Source organism: Gossypium hirsutum, chromosome A01, assembly GCF_007990345.1.
Source record: "Gossypium hirsutum isolate 1008001.06 chromosome A01, Gossypium_hirsutum_v2.1, whole genome shotgun sequence".
Taxonomy (NCBI): domain Eukaryota; kingdom Viridiplantae; phylum Streptophyta; class Magnoliopsida; order Malvales; family Malvaceae; genus Gossypium; species Gossypium hirsutum.
This window is the reverse complement of record NC_053424.1, coordinates 36,389,845-36,399,283: the sequence shown is the minus strand read 5'-3', so window position 1 is coordinate 36,399,283 and position 9,439 is coordinate 36,389,845.

The window sequence follows — 9,439 nt, the reverse complement described above, 5'->3', positions numbered from 1 at the left end:
TATATGATCCATATTATATTAGAAATGTCATGTGAAAATTTTGATAAGAAATTTTTATCGATTATGTGTTTAATTACGGGAAGGACAAAATCTCATAAAATGCAAAAGTTTGATTCCAATAGCTAGAAGGATCAAATAGCTACGGAATTCAAAAATTAAGGTCCCTATATGTTAATTATACCCTTAAAGAAAGCATGTAGATATTTTGGTACGACTCATTCATGGAAAAATAAAAAAAGGCTAGGAACTAAATTGGAAAGATGAAAAGTAATTAAATGACAATTTAATTAAATGAAAAAGAAAACAATTTCATATCATCTTCCCCAAATATTTCTATGGAAACCCTAGGAGAGAGGAAGAAGACTTATCAAACTTATTTGGGTAAGTAACCAAGCCCCGTTTCTAGTAATTTTTATATTTTTGAAACCGAGATAGTCTAATCTATCTATTTAGGGGATTAATTTGAAAAGTTATCAAAGTATGAAATTTGGGTCATGGATGAATATGCTGGAAATATGAAATTTATGGTAGAAAATGAAAGATGATAGATAAACAACTTTTACAAAGCAATTTTTGATAGAAACTTGATTTAGGGACAAAAATGTAAAGTTGTGAAATTGAAGAAAAAATGCTGAATATTTATGAATACATGTGTTGTAAATTTTGGTAATGGAATTTTGGTTAGGCTTGGAATAGGGATTAAATTGCACAAGTTTCATTTTACAAGCTTAAGGACGAAATCAAAATTTATGGAAAAGTTAGGGGCAAAATGGTAATTTTGTCTAGGATGTAAATTGAGTCCACATGAATATGAAATATGATAAATTGATGTTAAATTTACTCGTATGGATCCAGATAGACCAAATTCGGAGCTAGAACGTGAAAGAGGAAAATGTCGGATTAGTAGATTTATGTACACGAACATTGTCGAGGTAAGTTCGTGTAACTAAACTGTGTTTATTTATATGCTTGCATTGATTGTGTTTATGTAAATTGTATAAATGTCATAAATATGTGCAATGATTACCTATTCGATCAAGCCCGATAAAAAAAATATTTAAATTAAATGATAATGCCCGATGATGATAAAGGATAAATGATGAAAATGTTACTTTTATGCTTGAAATGAATGTGGAACGTGATCATTTGAATTATATGGATGATTAAAGATGTATGAAATAATTACATGCCTGATAATACTTGAAAAATGTTTAAATCCCAATTGAATAAATAGAAAATCGATGGTTATGTGGTTTCCTGAAGCGAAGGAGGTCTTGCATTTGTTGCTAACGGGATTTAACTCATACAAGTAATCCTATTGACCTCATTACAGAAATGATTTAGCCTGGACGGGTAATCCCAATATAAGTCCTCTCAAGAATATGTTATGAATTGGATTTAACCCAGACGGGTAATCCAAATCAAGCTTCTTAGAGCATGTCATAAAAAGGATTTAGCTAGAACTGGTAATCCTATTGCATACATGTGTGGCTCGAGAGTGTAATCCCTGAAAATAGTATCTTATGGGTACCATTGAATATGAATTGACGAATCCTGATTTGTACACCATGAGTGTACTACCTGTGTACCCATCGATATTTCAGATAAATTCAACGGGTAAAAGTTCTTGACATGAGAATATATGAATAAGAAATGAGTTAGTACACATATCGGCCTGAAATACATGAAAATGACGATACATGATAATTGATATATGGAAATATGAAATGATGATATTATACATGGAATTTATTTGATGAGTATGTACATCCTTGATTTTATACTTGTACACCTTGAGTGTACTAATCATGACCTTGATATTCTGAGTAATATGGGTAAGTTTCCGATATAAAATGATATGAACTCGAGATGAACTATTATGAAATTATACTTGTAATATAAAGAGATGATTTATACATGTTAAATGAATACATGTTGTGGAAAGCATATGTGTATGGAAACTTAATTGTTGTTGAGCCCGTATATGTTTGTGAATTTAATATGGATTATATGACTAATAAGGGCAATGAGAATATGTGTAGGGCTTGAGGGAAAATTGATAGAATATTCCTTACATAGTTACCTCAAAATAGAATGAATGATAAGTTAAGTACCATGTTATACGAACTTACTAAGCATTTTAGGCTTACTTAGTTTTATTTCCCTGTCTTATGGTAAATCAGAAGCTCGTTGGATTGGAAGCCTAGCTGAGATCACTTACACTATCCATCGGCCCATATTAGTATATATGGTAAATCAATTATGGTTGTAATGGCATGTATAGGATACATTGGCCATATTGGCATGTAAATGTAAATGATGCTTGTAATCTAGCCATTGGAATGGCCAGTAATGGTTTGTTTTAATACATCTGTAATGTCATACTATGGTAGCTACATATGGGTTAAGTAATTGACCAAATTATGTTTAACATATCGACGAAAGGAAGGCAAGATTATGAACATGTATGCATGAAATGATATGCAATGATGAATGATGGAATTTGCTTGATTTGAATGCTTGAAATGGTTGGTATTTGGATGTGTGATTCAAATGCAGGTTATGGGGTGATTTTAGGTGAGAAATGAAGGTAAGGATGGCTTTATTTTGTCCACACAGGCGTGTGTCGAGACCGTGTGTGACACACAAGCGTGTGTCAAGACCGGCCTTGTAAGATGGGCGTGTGGTTAGGCCGTGGATCCCCTGCACCTTAATTTTGAGAAGCAGAATGCTCAGAATTGAGCACACGGGCCGAGACATGGGTGTTTGTCTCAACCGTGTGTGCTACACGGCCTACAACACGGGTGTCTGTCTTGGCCTGTGAAACTTGTACCTAATTTTAAAATGAATTAATTAACCACATGGCATAGCACACGAGCGTGTGGCACGACTGTGTGCACAAGTCAGAGATTACACAGGGTCAAACACAGCCTCCAACACGGGCGTGTCCTAGGGTCACACAGGCGTGTCCCTTGGACCACATGGGCGTGTGAGCCCTGTACCTTGGAAAAAATTTGAAATGTCATGAAAAATTCTTAAAGGTTTCGATTAAGTCCCGACTCGATTCTAATGCTACTATTGGGCCTAGAGGGTCTAATTATGGGACGTTTTGAATGATCTCGGCTAATAAATAGTAACTTGCATTATTTATTTGTAAAATGTGATTGAATGTTCCAGTAATACTCCGTAACCCTATTCCAGTGACGGACACGGGTTAAGGGTGTTACATATACGAACTTACTAAGCTTAAAAGCTTACTCTGTTTTTAATTTCCCTATTTTAAAGAAATTCAGAAGCTGATTGGGTTGGAAGCTTGGTGGAGATATTTAACACTATCCATCGACCCATTCGGTGCAAATGGTAAAATTAATTCTGGCTGTAATGGCATGTATAGGTTAACTTGGCCAATGTTGGCATGATAATGCTTTCGTTGTAACTAGCCATGGGAATGGATAGTAATAAACATATTTTGATGAAATTGTATAAGGTCTTATTATATTTGATGTGTTTGAAATGGTTATGTGATGAAAGCATATAAACCTAATGATAAATGGCTTTAAGTAAGCATAAATGAGAAAATATACTTATATATAGTTGTATTTGATAAGTTTAAACACTTGAACATAGGTAATGTTAAGTAATGCATGAGATTCAGTTTTGGCTTGATATGAACGTTTTATATTAACTTGGGAATGTATTAAAATGTCAATGTAAGTGGAAGACATATTTGGGTGAGAAATAAGGCTTAAAAATGGCTTTATTTTGTCCACACGGGCAGAGGCACAGCTGTGTGTCTCAGCTGTGTGTGACACACAGCAATACACACAGGCCTATAGTTTGGCCATGTGTCCCCTACACCTTGAAAATTAAGAAACAAAATGCTCAGATATTATCACACAGGCAGAGACACGGGCGTGTGTCTCATCCGTGTGTGTCATACGATCCAATACATGGGCATCTGTCTTAGCTGTGTGATCCTTGCACCAAATTATTGAAAATTAAATTTCCCACACGGCCTAGCATACGGGCGTGTGGTTGGCCGTGTGACCCAAGTTAGAGAGTTACACGGGTAGGGACACAGGCATGTCATTTGGCCGTTTGAGCCACACGGCCTAGCCACACAGGTGTATGTCCCCTGTAGCTAGGAAAATTTTGTAATTTCGTGAAAAATTCTCTGACTTTCCAATTTAGTCCTCACTTACTTGCATGCATATTTTGGGCCTTGAGGGCTTTTATAAGGTTTTTAATGATTGATTTCTGATATGAATACTATATAAATGTGAAATGTTTGTTATCTGATCTGTAAACTCTGGTAATGCACTGTAACCCTGTTCCTGTGACGAATTAGGTAAGTTGTGTTATAGAATATGTTAATTCAACAAGATCTATTTAATTCATATTTAACATGTTTAGGCCTTAGTCAAACATGATTTCAATTAATATCATGATGCATTTCATTCATACGTGATTGGGTGCACTCAGATTAGCTAAGCGATCCCAACCAGATGATGCCTAGTAGAGATGTAGCACCCCTTACTCGTAATCGACGCCATAACAGAGTCCGAGGTGCTACTTATCTCAACACATGCAAACATACATTTCCTAGTTATGAAATTTTGCTCCAATTTAAAACTTTTCACTATACCTTAATGTCCCTACTATGGGCCTACGATGCCCCGAACACACTTTGGGATTGATTCGGGATTAATCTGTGAACTCTTGAAAAACTTTGTAAGATATCAAGTAGACAGGGGCACAAACTCGTGTGGAATTGCGACGCACCCGTGTGTCTTCTTAACATGGCCATGTTGAAGGCCCGTATGGCTCACACGGCCTGAACATATCAGGACATGCCCAATTCCCTAGCCCGTGCAAACTTATTTCTCGATTCAAACCTACACAAGTTTTCACATGGCTTGGAACACGTCCGTGTTCATAACCCTTGTCCTCTACACGGCCATGACACGCTCGTGTGCAAAAACCTTGACATTCTATTTCTGACGTCAGCAACCCTTTAAGGGCACATAACCATGGTACATTCCCGTGTACTAGGCCGTGTCCTCCACACGGTTGAGACACACGACCATGTCTCCGCCCCTGTGGTTGCAACTAGGCATTCTATTTTGCCAAAATTAGGTGCAGGGGACACACTGCTTGACTACACACCCATGGGGCAGACCGTGTGTCACACACCCATGTGTCTGCTCGTCTGGACAAAAACAAAGCTATCTACCAAACCTTTTTGCCACCCTTACATACACCAACCTACACAACATCAAACATAACCAATCTAAGCATAAACACACATAACAAAAACAGCCACAACCATGAGAATTTTCATGAAATGCATTTAATAATAGTCAACATTAGCCAACATCAATGGCATATACAAAATGAATTTCACATCCATATGAGCCAACACTTTGTTGCTAAACTAACATGACACTAAACAAAAGATCAAGTCCCTATACATGCCACACTCGAAACATTTAAACTAGCTATACCAAAAACTTCAGGTGATAGTGTGATCGATGCCTCCGACGTCCCTTGATTCTCGATGCTAACTTGGTGAATCTATATGAAAATGGAAAAGAGAAGGAGTAAGCATAAAGCTTAGTAAGTTGCATGTAAATAAGTAACAACATCAACCATGCATATTTAAACACATAGCATATCATAAATCAACACAAAATTTTTGAGTGAACAAAGGTAGATATCACTACATACTTATACATCACAAATATAAGCCAAAGAATACAAAATCTTCCCAAAATCATTTTCATAGATAGAACTTACTCATGTTATTCTTACCATTAAGGAAACATAATTAGACTCATATCTCATAAGTTTTGAATAAGAACCTGTACCACTCAGAACATGATTATATCATTCCATATCTTTATCATAAGCTTTAAAATAACCCGTGAAACCATTTGGAATACTAAAGGATGTCTGACAAGCCTTACACAAGAGGTTAAATTGCCGATGCCATGTCCCAGACATGGTTTTACACTAGCTTACATGTCGAGGCCGATGCCATGTCCCAGACATGGTCTTACACTAGCTCTCATCTCAATGTCGATGCCATGTCCCAGACATGGTCTTACACTAGCTCTCATCTTAATGTCGATGCCATGTCCCAGACATGGTCTTACACTAGCTCTCATAATGTGGCCAACGCCATGTCCTAGACATGGTCTTACACTAGCACACATATTGACACCGGTGCCATATCCCAGACATGGTCATACACTGGCTCTCATAACATTACCGATGCCATGTTCCAAGCATTGTCTTACACTAGCACACATATCACCCAATGTTATGGCATGGATATCCAATCTATTCCTAGGTTCAAACGGGAATTTATTACATTAAATTTCATCATGCATTATTCATAAGCATATTCAACCATTTTATGCAAAATCAATCATTCAACATGTAATAACAATAAAGTTGCCTTACTTACATACAATTTACCTCGGTATACAAAAAGTAGACGACTAGTTAGATTTAGTATACTAGCTTGGCTTTCCCCTGGTCTAGGTTCGGATTTCGTATTTCTTAATCTAAAATGATAAAAATTCACCAATTTACTCATCATATTAATCAATGCATTTGATACTTCATTTTTGGCAAAATGACCATTTTGCCCTTGGAATTTCACAAAATTACGATTTTACCCATAGGCTTGTAAATTAATTTTTATCAAATTTCCACATTAACCAAGCCTAGATGAAACTACTTTAAGCCTATAGCATCTCATAATTTCAATTATTTCACACATTTACAACCTATTTTATAAACTTCACAAAATGGTCCTCTTAGGTGTTTTCATGAAAACCACTTCACAAAAGTTGTTTATTTAACAACCATGAATCATTTTCTTCTATTTCATCAACCAACATGAGTACTCTCATGGCTAAACCCTAGACTCTCAACTTTTTCAAAATAGTCCCTCCATTAGCTAAATTAAGCTACAAGGGTCCTAAAAGTACAAAAATTATCAAGAAAAGTCATCAAAATCACTTACTTACGAGAGAACTTAATGGCTGAAAGTTTCAAGCTTCAAAAACCCCTTTCTTGCTGATAATTTCGGTGGAGAAGATGAATGATAAAAGATGAAGTCCTTTTTCTTTTATTTAATTTTATTTCTAGTCAAAATAAGCCACCAGTTCCACAAAATTTTGATTTTTCTATTCATCTTTGTCCCTATGGCTGGCCACCGCTATTGAAATGGGTCTATTTTCCCTTTAAAGACCCCTAATTATGATTCTCTTGTTATTTATCACCATTTTCTAGAAAAAAAAACTTTTGCCCTTTATGGGATTTAGTCTTTTTTTGAAATTAAGCATGCAATTGCTAAAATTATTTCACCAAAATTTTCATGGACACATATAATCATGCTATAACACATGAAATAGTATTAAAAATAATTTCTTTGGCCTTAGAATAGTGGTTCCGTAACCATTTTTCGACTAGGCCTAAGATCAGGCTGTTATAATTCTCCCCCTAGGGATTTTCGTCCACAAAATCTTACCGTTAAAAAGGTTTGGGTATTGGTCTCTCATAGTCTCCTTGGGCTCCCATGTGGCCTCTTCTATCCCATGTCTATGCCATAATAACTTTACAAATCTATACTCTTATTCTTTAATTATTTAACCTCCCGAGCCAAAATCTTAACCAGTTCTTCACCATAAGTCATATCTGACCAAATCTCAATCTCTGTTGGCGAAAGAACATGCGAAGGGTCAGAATGATAATGGCGTAACATCGACACATGGAAAACATTGTGGATCTTCTCTAACTCAGATGGAAAGGCTAGTCGATAAACTACCATTCCAATTCTCTCAGTCACCTTGCAAGGTCCAATAAAACATGGACTTAATTTTCCTTTCTTAACGAATCTGAGAACTTTCTTCCACGGGAACACTTTCAAAAACACCTTATCACCCACTTGAAACTCGATTTCTTTTCATTTCAAATCTACGTAGGATTTCTGTCTATCCGAAGCGGCCTTCAAACAATCACGAATTACCTTAACTTTCTCTTCGGTCTCTTTGACTAAGTCAACCTTGTAAAGTTGATTTTCTCTGAGTTTGGTCCAAAACAAAGGCTTTCAGCACTTATGCCCATAGAAAGCCTCATATGGCACCATTTTCAAACTCGACTGATAGCTATTGTTGTAGGAAAACTCTACCAGTGGTAAATACTTTCTCCAAATGCCTTGGAATTCAAGAACACAACATCACAACATGTCTTCAAGAATCTGAATTACTCTTTCTGACTGGTTGTTAGTTTTCGAATGGAAAATCGTGCTAAAATTCAACTTTGTCCCCAAAGCTTCTTGTAACTTTTTCCAAAACCATAAAGTAAACCTCAGATCTCTATCCGAAAAAATCAACAAGGGCACTCTGCGAAGTCTCACAATTTCAGAAACATACAACTCGGCTAGCTTATCAAGTGAGTAGTTGGTACGTACCAGAACAAAGTGAGTTGATTTCGTTAATTGATCAACTATGACCCATACAACATCTTTCTTTCTTGGTGACAACGGCAGTCCTGTCATAAAATCCATGATAATTCGATCCCATTTCCACTCGGGGACCATCATAGGCTGAAGTAAACCCGGAGGTACTTGGTGCTCGGCTTTCACTTGCTGACAAATTAGACACTTAGTGTAACACCCCAAACCGGCCTAGACGTTACGACCGAATTTGGCGTGTCACATCGAAGTGCTTTTTGAAAATAGGACTTGTCATTAAGAATCCAAACTTAAGTTAAAACCCTTTTAGTCTTTATTGCTTGAGAAAATTTGGCAAATTAAGTTGTCACTAGTTAAAATCAAATTTTCAAAACAATTGCCATATTTATCACCGCTGATTCCTTAAACTGATTAAAATTGCAGAAGCTTTTAAAAACTTTGAAGTTTAAAATGCGTGTTTTCCTTGAAAACAATTATTATTTTCAAAACTCATCTTTTCCTAGTGTAGCAGTTTAGGGTAAGAAATCAAAGCCCAAATAAAAGTTAAAACCACAAATGGCCTTATTACATAAATTAAAACCCAAATGAAATATAAATAAATAAAGTCAAAAGTAGAACATCAGCAATCATGTGGCCTCCTCCAAGTCCCTCGCAGCACCAAATCGTCTAAGGCTGGGGATTACCTACGCAATTAAAAGAAAGGATGGGTTTACGAAAACTCAGTGTGTAATCCCTTATCAGTCAACAGTAAACAATGCATGCAGTAACAGTCTGGGCCTAAGCCCTATCCAGTATCAATACAGTCTGGGCCTTAGTGCTATACAATAACAGTGTGGCCTAAGCCCAATACAGTATCAGTATAGTGTAATGCACTTATGCATCCCACCCAAATCCAGCCAGCATACCACCCGTACCAACCAACACACCATGTGGGGATATAAATCGACCCACCCA